We start from the raw sequence: 26,088 nt of genomic DNA on the forward strand, positions 1-26,088 counted from the left end.
TGTTCGGATGGTCATGCTAGATGCCTGTCGGCCGTAGTCTTTGCGGTGCATTCAAGTCACCACTTTTGGCCAAAAAGGAAGCAACGCAACTTAACCGCCGCTATACCTTTGATGATGTCTTGGTGCGTTTCTGCTCTCACATGACACATTCAAATTCTCTAACTCTAACAGTACCAACATCACAGAAATTTAAACTGTAATTAAACCCAGAGAGTGATTAATCTTCACTTCTGCTTAATGAGACTCAACTGATGCACTTTTTGTGACAGGCAAAGTCAAAGGCACACAGTCCTTCCCAACACACTGTCAACACTATGATGCACAATTTATGTATTTACACATGAAGCAAGACACACCACATCAAACATTATGCATATTTACTGTCGGTTCTCTACCTGCCCAATGTTTTAAAACATAATTTGGTGCATCGTTACGCACGGTAAAGGTTTAGTTTCTTAGTTATTGCAGCCTTGTGGTACAAAGATGGATACCAGTTTAAAGTTGGTTAAATAACCTCATTTATTGAACTACAACACCAGTATTGAATCTTTCATTCACCTTCTTCATTTAGATAATGTCCTTCTGACAGACACCAGCATAGAAAAAAAAAAAGACAACTGTTAAAACAATGACACGTAAACAAACATGGTGGAGCGACCTTAACATTCTTAAGGCAGGAAGTTTACATATTTGTCTAACTTGAGAGGGGTAAGTGCTCGACCTCCGCCCCGCTGCTGGTGTTCTACCGTATTTTCTGACTCATCAGCTTCTGGCCATGAAACAGCCTCTCCCCCCATTTTACAATGGGCGTGTGACATGATGTGTGGACATCATGTCACCCACCCATAGTAGAAAGATGCACACTGTGATTCAGAGGGATATATACTGCATAAGCTCCAGATTTCCTACTACAGAAATGGTCAGGGCCTTACCAATCTTAAAAAAAAAATTTATTTATTCATTACTCATGAGTCTGGAGTCAATTAGGGACAATCTGAAAGGCAACTTTGAAGTCTATTTACGTGAGTGCACATTATGTGGATGCCGACATCAGCTTTTTGTCGCAGTTGGACAGTTGGCTTAGTGTCAGCACTGCACTGTCACAGTGTAGTGTATGAAAATAGTGCAAAAGTACAAGAGTATCAGAGGCCGGCACATCAACAGTGAATTCATTTGGTCAATACTTAAAATAAATCACATGCCATACATGCGTGACATCCTTCGACAATGTTTGATTAAGATGCTCACATGGTAACTAGATTACACAGCCAAGTCTTTTGCAGGATGCTGTTTGTTAACTTGAACTCCAACCAATACCACTTTGAAGCCTATTACAGCTCAGCAATAATTTCATTCAATGTCAACCATGGTCATAACCGGCTTTGTAAATAACGGCAGAATGGATGTGTAAATAAATAAATAAATACTGATCACAAATTGAGGAAATGGTCATGTCTCAATGCTAACCTCTGTTTTATATACTGCAAGACAACATAAGGAAAAAATCTGAACACGTTGTCAATAACTGCGATTTGTTCTGATGAACGTGTGCCAACAGGAGGTTTTTGGGATACAGCAGGTCAAATGACAGTATGTGCTAACAGCAGTGGGAGGATTTATAGTATATTATAGTTTTTATTTGTGTATAAAACAAAAATCCAAATTAAACTTGCAAAGTCAAACACAATTGAGCAACCAAATAAAGTTGTCAAAAAAAGTCAGACTACAAAAACAGCAACTGTCCAATTTGCAGTATTTTGCAGCATCTTTGCTTTGTTATAAACAGAAGCATAATTTCAGGGAAAAGGACACTTACTGAAAAAAAAAAAAACATCTTCAGCTTCAGAATAACTATAAAAAATTAACAAATGATAAAATGTAATGGAAGGTAATTGCACTCTGTATACTGTCCAAAAATAAATACAAAATACAAAAAATACATTTCCGCAAGAGCCATGACGAATCCTATAACTAATAATCCTATAAGGGAGGATATGCTAAAGCTCTATTCACACTCAGTATATAAAAAAGTTTGCAGCTTATTCCATGCTGCTGCACCAGTCTGTACTAAAAGCTCAAAAACATGAATTGATGATGATGGTACATCCTTAAAACAATGCTCCAATTTCCATCCTATTAAACACTAGAATCTGACAAGCAGAACAACAAGCTGCTGTAATTAATTTCACTTCCCAATTCCCCAAAACCGGGCGAATAACTTTAAACAGCAAGACTCATACACTGTTGTTCTACTAAGCAGAAAAAACCTCTCACTGCAGTATAGGAAGGAGGTGACTTCCAGACAACAATACATGATAAATATCTGCCTGTGTTCGTGTCACTTGATTTTCCATTTCAGGAGGCAGAACTGCTCCATAACCATAACTCATTTTACAAACTCATTAAAAAAAAGAAAGAACCCCCCCCACACACACACACACACTAATTTCTGATAAATTCCTCCTGTTAATTGAAATTCAGGGAACAGAAAAAAGAAAAATGTTTAACATATCAACACAACCTTTTATTTTCATCAGGATGTGAGAGATTGATGCAATGTGAGTGGGAACTGGGGCATAAATAAAATTTGGTAATGCTTATAAGGTGATTTATTTTACATTTTACAACATGTTTATCTCCAATTTGAAACAAACAGAAATTTCATGTTTTAACACCAAACATTAATAACTGTTGTGAAAGTGAATATATAATGCTGCTAATATTAGGTAACAAAGCTGTATAGACTCGCAGCTGTGACATGATTTATTCCCACCTGCTGTGTTTTCACACTCTACCACAAAATAAAAATACACAAGTTGCATTTGCTTTATTGCACGAGATCATTTTCTCCCATTTGGCTCCATAGTGGTGATAGCAGTCCATAAAATGTTTTTGTTCCTGCCTCCATCATTCACAGCCCACAACATAAATAAATGCAAGATTGTTTTTTTCTACATTTACATGGTTTAAAAGGCAAAAAAAAAATCAAATTTTTCCTAAAGCTCAGGAGTCATAACATTTGTGATGTAGGGCATACAGTTTGAGAAATATTGACCTCTCCAATGCTGCAGATTGCTGATGTTTTTAAAATCAAGGATATAAGTAAATGAATAAAAAGCCTGCTGTTACACTAAATGATGATTATTAAATGTTATATAAGGTATATGGGCCAATTGTGAACAGAGGTGACTGATCTGAAACTGCAAGTTTACATGATGTCAGATATAAAGTTTGTGTCACAGTATAAAACCGTTTCTCCATCTGCTGCAAGAATGTAGCCTTTCATATTAAACAATTAAATTTTGTTATGTATTTTAAACAACACTAAAATGTCTTATTTGAATGTGTAAAGGTCATTCAGCAGAGATGATTAGCAGCATGCAAAACACACATACACACACACAAAGTACAGCACGTACAGCTGGCTACTGCATTAGCACACAGAGAGCTGTAAACATGAATGCACATACAGATAGGCGATTAATTAAAAGAAAAGCTAATGTGACATCTATTATTAAAGCGGCTCCTGGGCTTTAAAACTTCTATAAAACTCTACTAAAAGATTGACAATTGTAATTTCTCAGGAAGTTCGCACATTTGCTGTTTTGATGTGGGTGAGGAAGAGCTGCATCAGTCTAAAATCTTGGAGAGGTGATTATCTGCCTTGAAAAGCACTGATTCTAAAACCCGTGCCATATGACTTACATCAAACTCAAACATTCAGTGACCCTGTATACTGTACCTGTTATGGTGAAATATACAGTATCATATACAGTACAAAATGACACTGAGAGAGGGTAAATTTACCTCAGTGCTGCCTCTGCGCTATGAGGACCAAAACTGAATCCATTTAAGTGTCTTTGTTCATCCACATTTTAATCCAGGTTTTTCCTTTAATTGGTCACCCATCCGTATCTGCAAATACACAACAAACACACACTTACTGCTGAACTACATGCATATGTGCTCTGGTAGTAAAAACATTTAATTATGAATGGTTACAGTGTACTCTTTTACACATTTTAATCTATACACACACACAAATGACAAAAGCAAAAAGAGGCATGTAAACACACTGCCCATCACCATTTGTACACACACTCACGGGGTAAAAAAAAAAAAAATAAAAACCCAATGTGTACATTCACAAAGAAAAGCACATGTAGTGTTAATAGTTATTATTAGAGCTACATACAGTTTATATAATACTGTACTCACACTGTCTACACTGCATACAGATAAAGGCAACATGAAGACACACATGCACTATCAAACACACAGCACTATATACTGTACACACACACAGAAAAAAAGTTATCAGTACACATTGGACATGAACAAAGACACTTAACACATGTAAAGAACACAATAATAAAAATACATACATGTACACCCTGAATCATGAAGCATCAAACTAAGTAAAAATACTGTAAATGCAAAGAACTAATCACACTCAGACACATAAGCACATAAGAAAAACACACACTGTCTTCCACACAGAGTAATTGTAGTGTATGAGTGCTAAGTACACAGACATGCATAATCACACTGTAGACACATTTAACATGGGTAGAATAAAGTACAAACCCATAATATCTATAGACATGCACACAAAATATGTACACAGGGTAGCATGTACACATAGTATAAAACAAACAGAAATACCCTGAGAATTGAATGCACTTTCACAAATGCAAAAACAAAAAGACCACACACACACACACACACACACACACAGACCCTCACACAAACTTCATACATAAATGCAAACAAATATTGTGCACACACACTTATATGACTGGAGAAGTACACACAAGAAAAAAAAAAAACCACATATCCTGTCAGAAAAAAACTCATACATATAATATTTATGTGTAATAGCACTAAGGCATACATGGACACATCTTGAATGTATATGGACAAGAAACCACACAAAATGTATGTACACAATGAGCTATACACATACTGTGTAGGCAAATGCACACAAATAATGTCTACATGTTAACATAACAGTTAGAAATAAATGTACACACAAACACGTGTTTGTATATTACACACACACGCACACACACACACACTCTCTACATGTACTCTCAACTGTACACATGCGGCACAGTAAAATAAAAACAACCTGCTTGTAAACACACACACTAATACAGCCCATAAAGCAGCCTGATATAAAACAGCCATAAAAGCACAGGTCCATGCAGGTTTAATGCACTGTATGAGTGTGCCAACAGGCAGACTACAGTACACATGTACAGACTCAGACACACTGTACTAACAGATCGATAAACAAAAGTACCCTCATAAATACACACAGACAAACTCGTGTGCACAGACAAAACTAGTTAGTGAGGAAATTAGTCAAACGGGCGCTGATGGCAACTAAGTGATGCCACCCACAGACTGTGAGCACGCAACGCTGCCTAACTGAAACCATAAACATGTTTATATTTACTTATTGTCACATTTTTAGATCAGGAAGACTGAACACACAGTGTCTGACATTTTATATGTCAAACTACCCACCATATGAAGCATTTTCACAAAACTCCCTATACAGAGTAATAGAGAGATTAGGGATCAGAGTCGGTCACAGGAACATCTAATGTCCCATCAGCAGCAATAAATAGAAATTACAGTATCTACTACAGTATACTGTAGTATACTGCAGTATAGTGCAGGTTTTTACTATTATCCTAAACAACAACAAAAAACAACAATTGGCATTTACCCAAACAATCAACTGGTTCATAATAAAAACAACAATTCAAAACTATTAAATTCTTTGTACAATTCTTAAAAAATATTTTTTGAAACACATACAGTTTAATTATTATCAGGAGCAGTAAAAAGACACAGAATCAGTCTAATCTATAATTATAGTCCACAACTTTCTGCACATACCTCGACAAAATATTCAGAGTCATAAATTAAAGTGCAATTACTGTAATCACAGCTAGATTATCATTAAAAAGAAATACTGTTAACATAGTACATGCTGTGAAATATTATATGTCTCATTTTAAAAGTGTTCATCTCAGTCATAAAACACTAAGAAAGGATCAGTCAGGCATGAGATGTGAAATTTAAAAATGAATAAATTATGCAAACACAATTTAAAAAACAATTTAAAAAGAAAAGTAGTGAGTCAGAAGTGGGTATTTTTTGTATTGTGTAGTGTGATTCTACTAAATGGTCCCTCTTTGCACACAACTGTAGGAATTTTACTTTGAGCTGGTTGACAGCAGTGAAGAGACAACATGCAGACAATATTCTGCCACCCTCATTTCACTCTTTTTCCCCTTTTCTTTTTTTTTTAAACATGCATTTGTTGTTGCTGAAAAGGTTAAAGATTTTTTTTTTTTCCAGTCGAAACTGAGTGGGTTGTCAGAGAACCGAACATTTCACAAGGCAAATTTCCCCTGATGCTCTGGTAATATTATCACTCCAAGCATCATAGTTTCAGTATGACTTATGGATTTATTTTTAAGAAGAAAACAAGTCTGACACCAATTAACACAAAATACAGTCGTAGGTTAAGAGTATATAAGTCGAGCTTCGAGCTGTGTAATTTGAAAGTGACACACACTGAAAAGCAAATTTGACATAAATAAAGGATGAAAGTTTCAGTATCTGCTTCACTTTCAATATGACAAATCATTTTATAGATAAAAATACGAGTGATGCTCATATAGCAACAATAAATGTGTAAACTGGTTAAATCCCTTTGATTTCTAATCAATTCTGAAATAGCTCACATTTAGTCACATGACCAAATATAATTTAAAGCCACTTAGTCCCATAAGTATTCTTAAATATTACAGCACATTAACCCTTATTTGGTAAGGGACAGTGTCACTGTGAAACACTACATTTCTCAAATGTAAATTGTAGCTAAAATATAAAATAACCGTTTACAGTTTGCCATCATTTAACACCACTCCACCCACTACTTTTGAGTTTATATGTCACCTTTAAAAGCATCAACGATCAAAGTTATTCTCATTCTGATTCAGAGTTTCACTATTACTGCTGGTTTTATTTATTAAACACAAGCCTAAAGCAAACAAACCACGCTTTGTGCACACGTCCACGTTCAGATAATTACTTTGCATCCTTTTCTGCACCAACATCAACAGCTCAACTTTGTTTTTCACACTTAGACAACCCGAGGAAAGTTCAGGGGCCTGTGACAGAACCCAAGCCAGACTCCGACTACAATTTTCTAGCGTCCGATAAAAACATTACACACAAAGTCAAATCAGAACTGAGTTGGACAATTTTTCTCCAGACAGCAGAGACTTGGTTTGACTCAGTGGGATGTAAACAGTCGTCACTGGAGACAATCGTTCCCACCAACATATCTCACAGAACACACCTGAAAAACATGACATAATCCAGCATGACTACGTAGCCTAAAAATATAAAGGGGAGACCAATCAGGTTTACTCGGCGTCTTTTACTATCAAAATTAGTCAGAGAGTAAAGAAGACGACGTCGAGGCTGGCGTTTGATGCGATCAGGCGCGGTGTGTGTTTCAAAAAGTGAAAAGGAAGCAGAGAGGATGAGAACGGGGGTGCTGAAATCTGCTTTTCCTCTTTCTCTGATGCTGATGTTTTGAAGCTGAAAGAGGGAAGAAAGGGTCGAGAAAGAAGAAAGAGAGAGAAGGAAGGAAAATAAAGATTTTCCACTAACAAATGCATTTGGAAATCTATTCATGTTTGCATTTAATTTATTTTTAAAATATTCTTTGTGCATTTAGCTTTGAATTAAGAGCTCAAATTTATTTGACTCCAGTTTTGTGTTACTGATGTTTTAAAAGGACAAAAAAACTGTTTAAAATAAATTTTTTAAAGTGTGTATTTAAATTCTCAAACTAGTAACACTATAGCAAAAAATTATGTGGGAGCATTTTTGATGTATGTATTTAAAAAAAAGTTTGTCATACATTCTGCATTTTATTCCCTAGTCATAGTTCAAATTTCACTATGAAGCTTTAGTTTCTAAAATGTGGGTTTAATCTGAATCATGTCACCTTTAAACGCCTCATCGATCAAAGTAGTTCTCTTTTTGATTCAGTTTCACTGCAACTAGAGGAATAGAAAAATCGGCTTTCCTCCCTTTTGTGTGTGTGTGTGTGTTCTGTGTGTGTGTGTTAGTGTTTTGAAGCAGAAACAACGAGAAAAGTGAAAGAGAAAAAGATTTAAAAAAAAGATATGAAAAAAGCTTAGAGGGAAAGAGAAATGAATAATAGAAATACATGGTAACAATGTGGTGTGTGTAGACTTGCTGTTCAGTTAAGAGCAGAGAAATGTGGGAGGCTGCGCAAGCATAGTACAAAAGTCTGTAGGAGAGCTGTGGCCTATAAACAGCAGGTCTCCATTTTGAAGTGACATGTGAAAGCGACACCACCATCTGTTGGAGTGGCGAAGAAGCAATCACTTATAACCTAGGCCTCACACACCTCCACACCAACCGAATAGGTTTCAAAATAACTAGCTCTTTGTGAGAGTGTGCATTATTCCTTACAACATGAGACTTTTCTGGTGCCTTATGTGAGCTTGTTACAACCTTTTCCTAATGATCATATGAACCAATTAACTCTCACCTCTGAGTGAGCTCTGAAGAATGCGGTATTAAGGATTAAATCAAGTGGTTTGAACTTTACTCACTGTGACTAATAACACAACCTGCCTGCAGCTGGTCGCTAAAATAAGACAAGCTCGGAAAAACTACGTGGAGAAAGTGAACGAGTCACACTCTCCCCCACCTCAAAAAGCACCATCAAAATGACCCTGAGAAAGGAACTTAAACTTCAGTCATGTGTTCACTCTATTCAGACGGTGGTGATCTGCATTCGTCCCGGACAGCCGACAATAGGCAATGTGTATAAATGACTGCAAGGCATGATGTGGTCAAAAATCTGGCAAATTTGTGGCTGAAAGTACTCCACATTTTCTATCAAGTGAACTTACCAACAATCAATCCGTCAGAAAAGTAACAGTGGAATGTCTGCATCAGAACAAAAATAGAGCCAACAGCATGTACACTACATTTACACAGAAACCCACACAATGCAACACTTTGCTCTAAGCAACTACTACTATACAACAATGGTCAAGTTAGTGATGGCACAACAGGAATCAAAACACACCTTTCCTGGTTTAAAAACTCCGGAAGAGGAAGCGAAGTTCTTCATTGTTTTAATGCACTAGATTTACATCTTCATTGTGTCATTTTTAGGCATTTTACTGTTTAAAACTTGATAACTTGGCCATTTTCAGGGAAAAGATGTCTTCTGTGTGTGCCGTAGATCACATAGGTGCAGTACATTTTGCCAACTGCAACGTACAACGATCACATTACTGTTTTTGGGAGTGATTTGGGGGAATTAGAGGCACGACAACAGAGCAGTGGATGTGAATCTTTAGTGCTTGTCTACAGAGTAAGAGACTTTTCTCATGGGTCAAAACTCGCTTTCAGTTTATTCTGAAGTAAAGACAATTGTATATTGTATATTGTATAAGTAAGGTGACGGCAACACACACCCCAACGTATTGTTATTGTGGTAAAATATATGGTGTAAATAGTGAAAAAAGTATAAACAAACAGATTCTTTGATCTGAGTAATTTTTGCTTGTTGCGTTGTAGTCAAGTGGCCATAATATAATAATACCTGCAGCACCCGTCCGGAACCTTGACACCTACAGCAAGTCACATTTTATTAGCTACGGCTGCATCACCAGGATGTGAAAAAGATCTGCTGGATGTAGAGAGAAGCAGAAGTGAAGTGACCTCATATACAGGTAGGTGATGCATCACTTGATCACGAGACACGTGTTCCCTTCACTTCCCCTCGTTGCTCAGTAATTTGAGAAGTCCTGCATCACACAGGCTCCTCCTCAGTACCGAGACAGGGCCTGAGGGCGGATTAAATGTAAACTGCTCTGGCTTTTGAGCAGACCTGAAAATAGATGAGCATTCTTTAAGTATTTGATGCCCTCATATTTGATGCAGTGCACCAGAAACATCGTAGGATACTCACTCGCTGTGCCCCTGATGGTTTGGTGTCAGAGTCCACTTGAGAATCCCTGAGAGGAAGTCACCATGAGTTTATTCAATGAATACTAAGAGAGCAAAGATGCTTTTAGATTTCTACAGTGCATTGTAGGGATTTTAAGACTGAACTTTCAGTACATAACAATGATGTTTACATGAGGACTTGAATGACAAAAGGGGCAGTCAACAATATTTGTTATAAAAGTGTTTGATCAATTCATAGATATACAGTAGCTGTAATACACACTCAAAGTAAATTACACATCAAATAAATGTTTATGTACCAGAAGTGCAAAAATCCTTGACTACCACACATTTCCACAACTTATATTTTCAATGTTGACTGCTAAACTTTTCTCCACCAATGTTTTTTTAAATGTTTAATCCACGTCAAAGTGCTCACATATTAGAGGATGCAGAGGTCTGGGTGTGGGAACCCCTCTTCCTCCCCTTTCCTGTCTCAAGCCACACACAAACATCCCAAACAGGATGACTGAAAGCCGAAAATTCTTTTTCGATGATCACTGGTCCCTCTGTGGTGGAGTTACACATCGGCTGCTCACTGCATAGAGGGCATTATGATGCAGAACAGTGTGCAGTTTAGCCTTTCTCATCTCTGGCAGAGAAGCCGGACATGATGGCCAAATGGGACAACATTCCAGAGGTCATGTCTTGAAACCTCAAGGTGTTATGGACTTGAAGACTCCATAGAGTTTTAAATACGTGGGATTCCCACACCAAAAGCCATAGACAACAGGTTAAACATCCTCAAAAACTACCAGCAAGGCCTCTGGAAAAACTATGGCCTGAATAAGGATCAACACAGACAGAAACCTCCATTAAGTCTGGAATCAGGCCAGTAACAAAACCTGCCTTTCTAAACAGGCTGTTGATCCAATTTCTATAACTTCTTTTCTCCTATACAACAAAACTGATGTGCTTCATGCTTCGCAAACACTACATAGAGATAAATAAATGGGATTTATGTACAAGAACTTTCAGATAAACGCGTATTCTAAATACTCAAAAGACAACTAAAAAGATTCATCTGACTCAGCAGTAATTATAAATTTTTAATTTTGCATCTCTTAAAAAAATAAAAATACATAAGCTACTGTACCTGCATTAAAGTAACTACTACTAAGATATTATTGTATAAAGTCAATGCGTTTTCTGATAATTAACTGGACAAAAAGTGCCATTCACTAGTTAGGGCCCATATGCCCACATCCAATTAACAGTGGGATCTTTCAATTAGAGGCCAGGAAAATCATTAGAAAGCCACGAAGGGTTCCCTCAAACAATTAACTGTTTGTCTCAACAATTGTAAATGAGTGGGAGAAGACAATATGATAGAGGGCAAGTAAGATGAGCTGAGAAGGAAGCAGAAGGTGACAAACATATACCATAAGTGTAAATATTTTAAAAGGTCACAGGTGCAGTTTTCTTTGTGGTGAACATCTTGGTTAGAGACTATTATTAATGTTTGACAAGCCAAGAATTCTAAAGGAAACAGGCCATGATTCTGGCAATAGTTTCTGCCATTAATTTATAACATCTGTGGTTAAATTGCAATAAAATGCCACAGAATAAAATGATCCAAATGAAAACAGAACTACCTGCTGTTTCCCAGTGCAGTGGAGCTTATAAAATAGTGCAACATCCACTCCCACTCTCTTCCTATATGCAAAGTGTGAAGGATCTAGAAACAATGAGGCTTGTCTGCTCAAATGACCTGAGGTGACATTGTTTAAAAAAAAAACAAAAACAAAAAAAAATTTAAACATTTATCGTGTAAGAGGCTAGAGGAGCTGGTGTGACCAGACATTATTTAAATCTGCCAGGTGAGCCAACAACGCTTGGCTCACACAATATCCTTTCACTTAAGATATGCTGCCAGGACGCCCACGTGTCTCCACTGCCTTCACAAGCATGAACATTAGTGCCAGCTGTGCTCACTGGAAGTCACAGCCATGCAAGATAAACCTCTAACGGGAGCTCCTAGACACACACACACACACACACACACACACACCTAATTGGTAACAGTAAATGCATTTAAGAGGAAACGTAATGCCAAGTGGATTCAATTAACATAATGACAAAATGTTAACATTGCTAAGCTGCAAAAACATTACCATGTAGCTCATCTGTTCGCCCCATTAGACAGTCTTGCAGCACAATGGTAACTTGTATTGACTGCAGCCTTAATAAAAGTTTTGGTGGATATGTTTAGGAACTAAGAGCACTTGGGTAAGGTTGGGGGAAGATTGTGGTCTGCTTTAATATAGGGAAAACTTCACAATGTGTCCATTACATTTAACTTAAACCACAATCTTTCCCTAGAGTACTTTTGTTGCCTAAACCTAACCACAGATGGGAGTAAGGATGTTAACCCTGAAAGCTGTTGTCACAGTCCTGCGCTTTGTACGCCCACCAGCCACCCTCACTAACTCCACAGTGCGGTACAAAACTCTAACACTTCATTCCCTCAAAAAAAAAAAAAAAAGAAACGCTGTGAACATACTACAGTCAGTAATTCTCACCACAATATAAGAGGGAAACAATGTAATACTATAAAAATTTGTACAAGATAGTTTGTCTCCAAAAATGTGTTGTTCTTCATCCACCGTCTTTGTTCTTCTGTGTGCATACTGTCAACTCTGTAAAAACAACATAGAAAAACCAATGATATTTTTCAATCCAAGTCTGTTTTCTAGCGTTTCATGTGTATAACCACTGTGATTGAATGGCAGGCTCTGAGCGCTTCCAAAATGGGGCTGACATAAACTGTGCTGCTGCTCTGCTGACATACTTCGTGTTTTCGGTGTTACAAAGTCTTTTGAATAGAAAACGTATAGTTTTAAAAAACGTTTACATGCATTACAAATTCATGGGATTCATGCAATTGGTTGACTGACTGTTGACAGTCAGTCAGTTTCAAACATTTAGGCCACTAAAGAGACTACCTGGTTGAAAAAAGCTTGAAAAGAATAACCTGTGACCTAGTGTGGGTTTTAATTAAAGGGACCAATCTTGGATGGATTAAGAATAAGAACAACAAAATCTGACGCTTAAATACAAAACAAATAAATTATTTTCTAAGCTTTTTTAGAAATTTTTAAACCCTTAAAAAGTTATTTACACTTTAAACATAAGGTTATTATCTGGTCATGTGGGAAGAAAACTAAGTGGCTCATGTGCCCGTGTCTGTTTATCAGCCTCAACATCAAAGAACAGTGTGTGTGTGTGTGTGTGTGTGTGTGTGTGTGTGTGTGTGTGTGTGTGTGTGTGTGTGTGTGTGTGTGTGTGTGCGCGCACACGTGTTGGTGGCATGCAGACAGCTAGCTGTCCTGATGACTGCTGGCCTCCTACGATCTGGGAAACTAGAGAACCACAAGTAGGAGTGGCCTCATGCAGAAAAATGTAGTCACACACAAACGCAGACAAACTGTGAAGACTTATTTCAGCAAATTAAGTAATAATAACTTTTTTTCCCCTTAAGCAAGAGCTAAAGCCTGCCAGGGAAGGAGGAATTGTTTAACTTGTTTCTAATAGAAAACAGTTTAAAAAAAAGTTTTAATGGCACTGGAGGCAAGAAAAATTAGAAAAGATTTTTTAAACAAAAGTATCTGGAGTTCATGTATTCATGGCTATATTACCACCGTTTGCTAATAATAACAGTAGTAAGATAAATAGGTATGAAAAATAATGTTATTAGATGTGTGATTAGTGCAAGTGAGAGGTGAGAAGTGCAGCTGAATTAAAAACACTTAACATAATCCCAATTTTCAGAAAGGTTGTGATGCTTGAGTATGTAAAATGTAAAACAAAGAAATGCAATCTTTTGAAATCTATGTTTTAATGTAAAAAAAGACAATAAATCAATAAATAAAAAATATGCCTTTTCAATTTGATTTGAACAACATGTATCAAAGAAGTGGGGACAGTGGCGTGTTTGTCACAGTGCTGCATCCCTTATCTTACAATACTTTGGCCTGTATAGTAAACCTCAATGTCAGCTCCATCTGAAAGCAAACAAAACGCGATTAACTTATTAGTTAGGCTATTCCAGAAGGCAGGGGTTTTTAAAGATGTGTTTGTATAACTTTTCCAAAGTAAATAAAAGTTGTAAAAACTCATAACTGTCTCCTGTAACAGCAGTGGCGATAGACGTGTCAGCCATCACGCTGACAGAAAACATTATCTGAATCAAACCTGATAAGCTATGGAGCCAAAAACATGCCTAGTGCTCCATTTCCTGGTGATTTTATCAATATACTGTAAGTGTAAAGCAGCAAAGCTAAAGCAACACCTGAGCTTTGTTTCCAACATGCTGTTGCCAGAGTGCAGTAATGAAGCAGTCAATTAAACAAAAACAAAAAAAACGTGATATTTATGATTAAACCTAAAGCAACATTTTATAGTATTTTACATAATACATTTCCCCACAGTGGAAACACAGTTGCAGCAATTGCAACATACTTTGTGTATTTTTTAAAGAAGTACTATGTATTTTCCCACGCGATACACAAAGGTACACCCCAATGATTTGGCAACTCCAAATTAAGCATTCTGTATCTAGTGCACAGTATTTAACTTAGTCCAGCCCCTTTAACAATCGCTTGCTTACATTTATTGTGATGAATGCTGAATTTCCACGCTGCTTCTGATCCTTCTCCACACACATTTACAGCTGCAGCAGCACCCATTGTCGCAGATCACAGATGTTGATGTATATGAAGTAATTATGATTCCTCAAACAGTTTAATGGTTGTACGTTACAAGTCCCACCTGTGAGATTTGGCAAAAGTTTGATTGAGCCCTGTGTTTATAGGCTGCCGGATCATTGAATCGTGGGGAATACACAGTAATTCCTTCTCAACTACTGTCAAATCCAAGTCAGATTTTGACAAAGGATATTTTGAAAGGAACACAGTTGTTTTACTAGCAACTGCCAGCTCTTTGATAAATAAAATTTACTGCATTTACTGCGAAACAGTACCAATCCAGCTCCGAGGCTTTTACATGGATAATGCTGTGATAAATTATCTGCAGATGTGAAAATAAATGACATTAAGCTGATGCACACCAACTGTTTTCTTTGCATGTTCAGTTCAGTTCATTTTTAAATAAATAAGTTTCTTCATCGTCAAAGTCAAAAAGCTAATTGAGACACTTAAAGTAAAACTAACAATTGGCCTCTGTGCCTTTCTCCAGCATAATGACCTCACTCATTCCCACCAAACAGCAGAACAAATATAAATATAATTACAACCACTTGCTAGTTTGCACTAGCAACAGTTGGGTGTCAACTGGGTGTCAGTAGCTGCATTAGTCTACAAGTCAGAAGCTATGATCCTCGTTCTCCACAGACCCACAGCAGTGATGAGGTCAAGTGTGTTTCCACTCCTGCAGGGTCATCTATCAATCACAGCTGTGCTCCTAAAGGTGCAGAAGCATCAGATTTTGCTGCACATCCATATCTGTGAAGAACAGGGTGAGGCACATTTGACTTCACTTATGAACTGCATCCCTCATCATATGGCCTTTTCAATCTGATCAAACATTGACGAGTGAAATCATGAGGCCTCCCTCACTTCTGGCTCTTCATGCAACTACACCACAAAATACAGGCAGCAGAAGTAGAAGATATCAATAGAGGACAACGTCAAAGACTGCTTCTGCAATGATTTCCTGCTCCACGTGTCTTCATCACACCATATGATCTCACCGGGCAAAATCCAGTGTCACTGCTCTTTAGAGGAACATTTCTTGGCTGATAAATAGATGTTTAAAGAGGGAATATTATGCAGAATCCTGGGTTCTTATTTTATTCTGGGGTTCTAATAAAACAGTTTGAGATGATTTACAATGCCACATGTATAGCACTGTTGGTTTTAGCTCATCTCTCTAAGGCCTCCTTCAGCTCAAGTCCACTGTTCAGATTGGCCAGCTTGTAGAAGAGCAGAAGAGAGAGAGAGTGTGTGTGTGTGTGTGTGTGTGTGTGTGTGTGTGTGTGTGTGTGTGTGTGTGTGTGTGTGTGTGTGTGTGTGTGTGTGTGTGTGTGTGTGTGTGTGTGTGTGTGTGTGCGCATAACTGTTGGACTGTCAGGACCATTTTGGGAGGGACCAGAGATCCTGCTATTCATTGTCTGTAACAGCCTATCCCAGTTTTCATAGGGCGAGAGATGGGGTAAACCTATGAGAGGTCGCCCGCCTGTCTCAGGGCAAACAAAGAGAGACATGCAAAGATAATTTTGAGTCACCAATTAACCTAACGTGGATGTCTTTGGACTGTGAGAAGAAACCACACAGGCACGTGGAGAACATGTCATTTCCACACAAAAAAGGCCACAGTCGGCCGGGGACGCAAACCTGCAACCTTCTAGCGGTGAGGCAGCACTCAGTCCACCTGGTTTTATTAAATTTTTAATCCAATACGTACTGAGCACCATTTTGTTCTGCACTACCTCAAAAGTGGTTTCTTGGTTTATCTGTACTGCGATTTTTTGATCAGCCCAGCCCATTTATCTATCTGGCTATAGTCCTTCACCACCTCTTTTAAGAACAATGCATTAGAAAACCCAAACATGATATTCAATACTTTTGTGATCTTTTGTGATTTACTTTCAATACTGAACACATTTTTGTTTTTACACCCCGTTATCAAGCTGCACACATGTAAAACATTTAGTGTTTCAGCTCAATAAGGTTTGATCTAAATTGATAAATAGGATTTAAAAAAAAAAAACAATGGGAAAGTACAGTGCAGGTAGATGACTCAGAGTTCTGCTTTTACAATGACACAGCTTCAGATCAGTGAGAAACACATCAAATAAGAGGCAGAAAGTATGTAGACTGTGATCACTTGGCACATGATCTCTCTACCTCAAATTAGCGGACGGATTGTTTCCTTGCACCGTGCCGTGTGACTGGTAGACAGGAACAGACAGGCCTGTGATAGGGGAATCGCTCACAAACAAGCTGTTTCTGATAAATAATGAGTCGGTGAGTGCTGAGGATACTGCACGTGTTCCAAGAATATGAATGTATGTATATCCTGGCTCAAAACATACCATATTTAGTCAGCTTAAAGGTGAAACAACAATTTTTTTTGTTTGTTTTTTTTTTTGGCCAACTTCTGAAAAACAAAACTGAGAAAAGGTTTGTGGGTTTCAGACCTTGCTTTACTATTCAGGGAGAGAACGGTATTGCTGCATGCTGACATTTAACATTTTCTTTGTGTGAGTGAGTGTGTATGTGTGCCATCTGTAGAACCAAATACAGCCCACACACTCCTCTCATTTGATCTCTAAGCACTTTAATTTCAGTCCCTTTCATCGTTCACCATGTTTCTCTAATTCTGTAGATTTGCAGTAATGCATCAGTCATGAGGCGGTTTCTCGTCTCCTGGCAATTATTTATGAGCAGCTAATTGTAGAGCTGAAACAAGGCGGCCGTCAATCAATTAGTCTAATAGTCTAGTGTTAATCTGAAGCCATTTTGATAGCTGATTAGTCATGAATGTCCTTTTTGAAGCAATAACAATAAATGGCTTGCAATGAAACAATCTCTACAATCTCTCTGCGTAATAGTTGCCAACAAAGCCAAAAGTGTGCTTTGAAATAAAATCCCCTATGTATTTGATAATTCGCACAATAAATATTTCACTTTAACCTAAAGTATACAAGACTGGAGGTCACAAAACAATTGGGTGCACGTATACCTCAACTATTATGTGCACACAACACTGCACATATCTTCTGCACAGTGTTCAACTAACTATTTCTCAAGTTTGCTCTAGGGTGGAGTCACACTCTCCAGTAGATTTCTTCTTTTGTTTTTTGCTAAACTGCATATTTTTAGACTCGGGAACATACAGAAACAGGGTGATGTACCTGCTATATACAGCTGTGTGCAAGATTCAAATTAGTTTTTCTCTTAATGTTAAAGTTCAAAGGTCATGCTCCTCTGCTCTAAATGCCATAGCTAACAACCCGTGGAACATCAGGAAATGCATCAAACTGCAAGGAGGAAAGTGACATTTCTGAAAGAAGAGCGCAGCCAGATGGTTAATATTTCACTCGATTTACTTTAGTGACTTGCAGAAAATCACTCTGCGGCATCATTTACTACTGCACAATAACTGTAGCAGTCTACCTTCAGGCAAAGTGGGTTGCTGGTGTGCAGATGAGCTGGCTTTATTTCTATTTTTTTTATTTGAATAAATTCCCCCACCCACCTAAATAAAACAAAACGGTTTTCAAATAGATTATTCTAATGAGAAAGTCATATATATATATATATATATATATATATATATATATATATATATATATATATATATATATATATATATATATATATATATATATATATATATATATATATATATGCAAGTTATTTGTCAAAAGTTGGGCCTTTTGTGTCACACGTCAAAAACTGTTTAATGCCACAGAAAAGGACATGACCTCAGTGACCTCATTAGCAGCTCCAGCCCTGCTGATGGGCGAAGCTGGGCTTGTGTTGGCCAGAACCTGAATGATGCTAGGTGGTAAATGAGGTAAACACAGGTTTACCACACATGTACACACACAGCTAGTGACCAAATAAACCAGTAATTGTGTCCAGAGCATGACACAGCCTCATAAACTGGTCATGCTGGCGCAGCTTATCTGCCTCAAATGACACTTTCTGAAACCACATGGTCAGCGGAATGTCATTAATTTAAACTTTACTTTATATCCAAATCAAAGAGCATCCATGCACACGGCACAAAATGTAATACATGCCAATGTGTGAACACATCCATTCATGCAAAACACCCAGTTTAGTACTATGCATGCAGGACCCACACTCATTTAAAGCGGGTTACAGTTTTTTACTAGTTCTGTGCACTAGTGAGTAGCTCTGCTACAGGAGTGTATTTTATTATAACACTTAAATAAAGAAGCTAATAATTTTGTCCATCCTACTTAAAGCAATGTCAAACAATGGCTGCATACAGGGAGCAGGAGTTATGTCAGTGTAATAGATATTGGAGCTGTAGTAGCTGTAACAGTGTGTCTAACAATTGTAGTAATGATTAGGTGGTGGTTTACTTTACAAGTCTTTACTTTCTAACTGTATTCCTCCTATGAGTTTACTGGAAAGAAACATTCAGTGCTAATGATTAGTTTCAGTTAAAGCAAAAACCACTGTTTGCTAGTTTGGACCTTCAGTAGCGACATTAGTTTTGGCTGGATGCAATTTAAAAGTCAGAGGCTATGATCCTTCACAATAAATGTAGGGTACGTATAAATTAAACTATGATCAGAACAACAGCAGCAGTGAAGAGCTCAATTTTATTTCCACTCCTGCAGGGTCACCTGTCAATCACAGCTGTGCTCCTAAAAGGTGCAGTAGCATCAGATTTTGCTGCACATCCGTATCTGTGAAGAACAGGGTGGGTCACATTAACTCCCACTTGTGAACCTCATGATATGGCCTTTTCAATCTGATCAAACTTTAATGTGTGAAATCATGAGGCCTCCCTCACTTCTGGCTCTGCATGCAACTACACTGCAAAATACAGGCAGCAGAGGCAGAAGACATCAATAGAGGGCAGGTATTTGGTAATATCCTGTATTATTTACAAGGTATAGGGCTTCTGCACCTATTTACTGTCCCACATGCCTCTCATTTCATGCTTAATGCTGGGTTCATCATTTTTGGCGTGGAGCTCAACTGAAATGGTTTTGAACGACGATTTTAAAAACTATATATATTTCTTTGTATAATGGCCAATTAATTATTCAGCTGAAAATAAAATTGACAAAGAACATGTCAGATCTTTAATCTTTAATCAAAACTACCAGAGGGGTGACAAATTATAGGGAAAACTTGAATAAGTAAATGGTCTGCACTTATATAGCTGTTTTCTACCTATTGGCATATGTTGAGGAACGTTAGCATTAGCATTAGCATTACTGATAACTGCTATACTAGCTACTGTATGAGGCTCAGTTGTTGCAGTATTAGAGGAAGTTCTTACATACCAGCAGCAGGCACTAGTAATAGCTGCTGTAATAAGACATACTTGTGGTATAAGCATTAACAGTAATAACAGAAGTAGTAGTATGATCAGTTGTAGTAGTTGTAATATTAGTATGATAGAAACTGTAATACTAATTGTGGTATTAGTGGTTGCAATAGTAGTAACAGTAATAGTAGTAGCATCAGTTGTACAGTAAAGAATATGTATGACAAAAATTACTAATAAATTACTGGTTGTACTAATTGTTGTAGTAATGACAGTAGTAAAAGTAGCAGCAGCCATATTAATAGTACAAGTGGCAACAATAGCTGTATTGGTAATACTACAAGTACTGTAGCTATAATGGTGGTTATTGTGAATTTAATATAATACTAACAAAAATGTAGTAGATAAAATATAGTTCATGCCTCCAAAATTTTAGTTGACTTGTTTTTAATGTTTGAATGCACATTTTAACATTTTTCTGCTGTATTTCCATTGTAATATTTGTACTGCATTATGCTGAACACTGAAATGTGTACAAATGTGCTATAACATTCTTTATCGGCATATGTTCAGGCTTTGTGACACAGGCTGCCTGTGTCCACCCCCCAGAGACAATGTGAGCGTGAGGGTGTTTCACCTGCGTGAGGAAGAGCATGACTTCATGATACTAATCTCTTATTTCCATAGTGTCACAACAGGATCCCTGCCCGATTTCCTTATGAGGTCTCACAACAGCAATGAGTTGACACAAACATCACGTGTCATTGCAAATGGACGTCTGCACGTAAAAACACTAAAACCACCTCATGGGGCTTGAGTGGTACTTAGATTTAATTAGACTTCATTTTAAATTTTAGTCAAACTTTCATTAGAAAACAGCCTTCTGGGGGTTTAACTCTGTGAGCTAGTTATTTTATGATGATATCTCTGACAGAGGTAAATCCTGAGGCAGTGATGTGTCTGTTTAATGCTGTTATTGATTCAACATCAGCTATCATGGTGGCCTTACACAACCTGCCGCGTGCTAATGTGTCAGCATTTGCACAATACGCACATTTAGGTGCCATTTCTCTCTAGATGTTTGAACCAACCTTGTAACGGTTTCCTTTTGATTCTTGATTTCCCCCTCCTACCTAAAATAACCAAAGTCTTGTTCACGCCGAATGACACTGTAGATGCTTGTATTACGATACCAAGGCCCAAAGAGGACAGTCATTCTATTCTTTCTTTCTCAAGCATGGAAATGATTGTGCAGGACTTCATATACACATTACTCAAGTTTTTAAATCAAATTATGTGATTTTGTCCGTGTGCGCGCGCGCGCGCGTGTGTGTGTGTGTTTGTGTGTGTGTGTGTACATACTTTATATTCTAGTTTATTGAGAGTAAATAACAAAAATAAAAATCAGGCTTCAATGAGGTGCAGAGTTTTCATCCAAGCAGGTGTGGAAGGAGAGGATACTTTAAAAGTCTAAGCCTTTCTTTTTATTTTTTTTTTTTTTGAGTGTCGTTGTGACGTTATGTACTTTGTGTGTAGAGAAGCAGGAGTTTAATAAAACTATTGTCCTAAACGTTTTCAATTTTTGTTTTTTAATTTACTGCAAGATACACTGCAAACTGATACTTATTAGCATCAGTTTTAAAACTCAAAAACTATAGCAGTGATAAGCCCAAAATAAAGCTTCAGCAGTCGGGGATTCCTCTGTCCATGCAATGAAGCATGTATCAACTGAAGCCTTTTCTGCTTTGGTAAATATAAATCTAATAAATAAAGTCTCACTCAGATAAATACAAACATCAATAATCAGTCTTAAGGCTGTTATTCAGCTAAATTCAGCCCTAATGTATCACAAACCAGGAAAATAACAAAATAGCTACAGTATACTTGTTGTGGATTACACTGTATAACTGATACAGTAGGTGCTAAATAAAAGACAACTGAATGCAGCAGTGAAGGTTAGAGAATATTATTTCCTCTCATGAAACAAATAAAAAACTAAACGCGGCAGCTCGGATGTCAGATCGATGTACATGTTGCATTATAATGCCTCCCATATGCCTAAAACAGAACAGTCACTTCTACAAAAACACATGGCTTTATCATCCTTAACACAGAGAAACTCATAAACACAACAGAATAACAGGCTTTGCTTTGATGCCCACATTACTTTTTGTAGAAGCAGGTGTTACTCCCCCTCCCTGCCAGCCCAATTAGATTAAAACTGAGTGAAAGTACCCTACATTTATTGTGGAGTTTCACTTGATGTTTATCTGACATCTGATGAATTTATATTACAGTGTGCAATTTTCATTCGGGGAAAATCACTTCTCCTAAATATATGAAGGGTCCCAGATGATGTTCACTGAATAAATACATTTGTACTAGCAAGAACAACAAAACAGAGATTTAAATATTTCAGTTTGTATATATACACAGCTTCCCTCCAATTTTGCTTTTCCTTAACGTTTAAAGGCTTATGTTTAACTTGCGCATGTGTAAAAGGATTGTGTCAGTTTTGGAGGCCGATTATAGTGGGATGTGCAACTTACACAAGTGTGATGTGGAAACTTAAGCCCAGAGTAACTTAAACAATATTTGCATATTCATAGATGTGTGGGTGCAATTTAAAATGCACTTAAAACAAGCTGAGAGGAAATCTTTAAGAAGAAGTTGACACATGCATGCAAAACAATTTGCACGAAGCTTAAGGACAAAATGTCCCACACAATTAACAGTACAAATACAACTGTTACAGAGGAGCTAGAGCATAAACTAAACTCCAGTTAAGAGCATTTTTAATAATATTTAACATCAATTTATCATATGCCTCTTATTCAGGAAATCTCTCAAACCCTGCTACAGAAAACATTAAATGCTTGTGACTATGTAGGTTCATTTGAAATTAATTATACTTAACAATTACAGATTCATAATATTTAGTTTTGTATTATTCTACTTGTTGCTTGGATTAAATGATGACAGAAATTCTACTTGTATTTTTAGGAGATTTTGTGGAGGTTGGAGCCACTTAAATGGCATTTATCTGCATCATGTTATGTAAAAATACAATTTAAAAAAGCTGCAAAAGCTTAGGCTTTTATGATCCATTTAGTTGCTATAAAATGATAGATCCTTTATTTCTAGTTCGTTGTTTTAAAGTTTGTAGCTTGCCCACTTTTTTTTTCCACTACACACTGATTCACAATTAAAGCAGCCGTTAGCTCAGGTTCCCGCAGCCTCTATGATACAAGACAAAAGCAAACAGAGTCCAACTCCTACACGCACATGTCCCAACTACGTGCCCTGCAGTCTTGCTACCATTCAGCTTTTTAGCATTTCTAATATCCAATGTACGCTGACTTAAAGTGAGAGACACTAGTGGGGTGAATATTATCTTCCTTTACAACCGCAGGTGACTCAGAAACACACAAATGCACTCACACAAGAATAAAGATGTGAAACTTTATATATTCAAAGTTCAAAGAAAATGAAATTCAAACGCTGAAGTTGATTTCACAGCTGGGTGGCTGTTTGAGCTTGTTTAGATGTGTTTTGGGATTCTGTGCCATATTTTCCTGTCACTGTAGTGAGCCATGACTCAGATATGGAGTTTAAAAAACATTTAGGCCTAGTCAAAGTATTTGTTCCCTTTCAAATAATTTAGCCATGTAAACTACAAACTTCAAGGTTTATAGGGGGAAGAAAAAAAATCTAAATCAAAAGGACCTCGATTTCACTGTGAATTTATGCCAAATCCATCCTTTGTCATTAATTTTATTTAAAAAAAAAAGGAACACCACCTGACCTTTTTTTCCCCAATAACAGATATATTAATTTAGTTGTTTTAAAGACAGCAGATTTGTAGATAATAAAAAATCCTGCTTATGTGAATTTGACTGAATTTCCTTCTCTCCCTCTCTGTGTGTCTCACTCTGTGTCTGTGTCTGTGCGTGTGTGCGTGAGAGAGAGTGAGAAAGAGAGCGAGTGAGAAGGAAAAACAAGCCTAAAATGTCAAATGTCTGCCTTCTCATCTCACAGGAAGCTTATCAGTCCGTGACATTTTGATTATCGCTCCTTGTTGTCCTTGTTGTTTACACAGTAATCACTTGTCAACAATATTGAAAACCATATTTTCACACCACGCAAAGGAAGTCGGAACATCTCATTGTTATTCAAAATTGTATTCAAAGCAGATCAAACGGAGCAGTTTCTAATAGTTAAAAATCAGATGAACTGGTGTTTTCAGTAAATGGATCTGATATGCAGAGTTTCCTGGTTTGGGATGAAATTTAAGAGACAACGAATTTCTATTGTTCATATCCCCCGTTCACTCAAAGGTTGCAGTGAAAAGCAGCATTAAGCAATAAATAGTTTGGTATGGTTCTGATTAATAAATATACCAACACGCACAGAGTTACCGCAAAATGCGCGAAGCCTCCTCCGTTAAAAGTCGCAGAAAACCAAAAACGCGAACAGGCAAAAAGATTTTTACAACAACAGTGGTCAAATTTCGACTTATTATTATTTATATGTTTCCGCCCCTCATATTTTCTTTTTGGAGCCAGTGACATTTTGTGTCTGAAATGTTTAAACGCTGCAGGACATCTGTCCTATCTGAAATCCATTCTGGAAACATTAATGTTAAAATCGCAGTCAAATGTAACCTAATTATTAATCACACTCACTAATAAGACGTATTATTTCTTGGCAAATATTAGGCAATTTATTGCAGTTGCAAAAAAATAAATATAGTCCATGAACTTTTCCCTGCTATTAACTACAAACACATTTTTCCTGCTTCTGATTTTTTTTATAAAACCAGATCGAGTGAGGATCTGCTTCCATTTACTGATTTAAGATTTCAGTCTGACTCCATCCAGCTCCATCAACAATGTAATAGACACTGAAACCTGAAATCACACATAATACACAAAAAGGCAGTGACTTATGTGTTATTAACGGTGATGTGTTTCTTTTTTCTGGGATATTTATTTTAATGTGGGTAAACTCTTCTGCATGTTTCCTTTTGGGTATAATATGACATTTGAACTTAAGTATTCTATAACAAAAATAATGTTTCATCCAAACAAATTATGCGTATTATTTAACTTGTATTAAACACAATTACTATAAAAATAGAAGTCTGTCACAGGACGCGGTGTGGCAAAAAACAAAACAGCTAACTCCGTTTTGGAACAAGAGGTCATGAACGAATAAACAAACGAAATCAGGAAAAAGCACATTCAATTGTGAGAATTATTAATACATGAACAAAATTCGTGGTATCTTAAAGTTTTTTAAATAGCCGTTTTTGCTCGTTGGACTGCAAAGCCTAATAAAACAACAGTCAAACAAACATTGTGTTAAGTGTAAGTTTGGCTGCTCGTGGTTTATACTGGTTTTTGATCGAAATTTAAAAGAAAACCGTCGAAAACAATGTTTAAAGTTAAACTGGGAAGTATTTTACACACAGGTGAGTTGAAGTTGAATTAGAGAAGCAAAGAGAAAACACACCGAGGAGGCCAAGGCTGTTTTCAGTGGAGAGAAGTCGCCCTCTAGTGGAGCTAAAAATCTACTACAACTCACAACAAACACACACACCCGCATACACATACTGACATTTACCGAGTATCGTGCCCTCCTATTACTGTCAGTCATCTTGCCAGGTTTCAGTTTCTTAAACACCCATACAATAAGAGCTGGTCCCACCCAGGTAAACACATCACACATGATGACTTATTAATGCTGTGATGAAGTGGAAACTCACTCAAACACTGCCAGTGTTTCCTGGAAAGCAGTGTTTCCTGCTTGATCAAAGCAACAAAAACATAGAAAAGCTTCAGAGCCACTTTTAGCCAGGTTCACTCAGGTGATATGGACCTCTTAGACAAGGTTGAACTTTTACACAAATGATTCAGGTTCTACCATTTTTCTCTGTACTGTACTGGTGTAGTTGTAGTATCTGGAGACTCGTTAATTAGTGTTTATGCAATAAAAATA

At 37.1% G+C, this 26,088-nt stretch overlaps 1 protein-coding gene and 1 long non-coding RNA gene across 3 annotated transcripts in view; one reads left to right on the top strand and one right to left on the bottom strand.

Annotated features, from left to right (window-relative positions):
* Positions 1–26,088, top strand: part of pank1a (pantothenate kinase 1a) — a 283,668-nt gene that overhangs the window by 142,811 nt on the left and 114,769 nt on the right. The gene's annotated exons all lie outside the window — the stretch shown is intronic.
* The window catches only part of LOC137132141 (uncharacterized), a 78,720-nt gene that overhangs the window by 23,532 nt on the left and 29,100 nt on the right, over positions 1–26,088 (bottom strand). For both annotated transcript variants that reach the window (XR_010915075.1, XR_010915074.1), the window contains exon 4: positions 3,808–3,915. This is a non-coding gene — a long non-coding RNA (uncharacterized lncRNA). The remainder of the gene's footprint in view (positions 1–3,807; positions 3,916–26,088) is intronic.

The sequence above is a fragment of the Channa argus genome, chromosome 1 (genome assembly GCF_033026475.1).
Source record: "Channa argus isolate prfri chromosome 1, Channa argus male v1.0, whole genome shotgun sequence".
Classification (NCBI taxonomy): domain Eukaryota; kingdom Metazoa; phylum Chordata; class Actinopteri; order Anabantiformes; family Channidae; genus Channa; species Channa argus.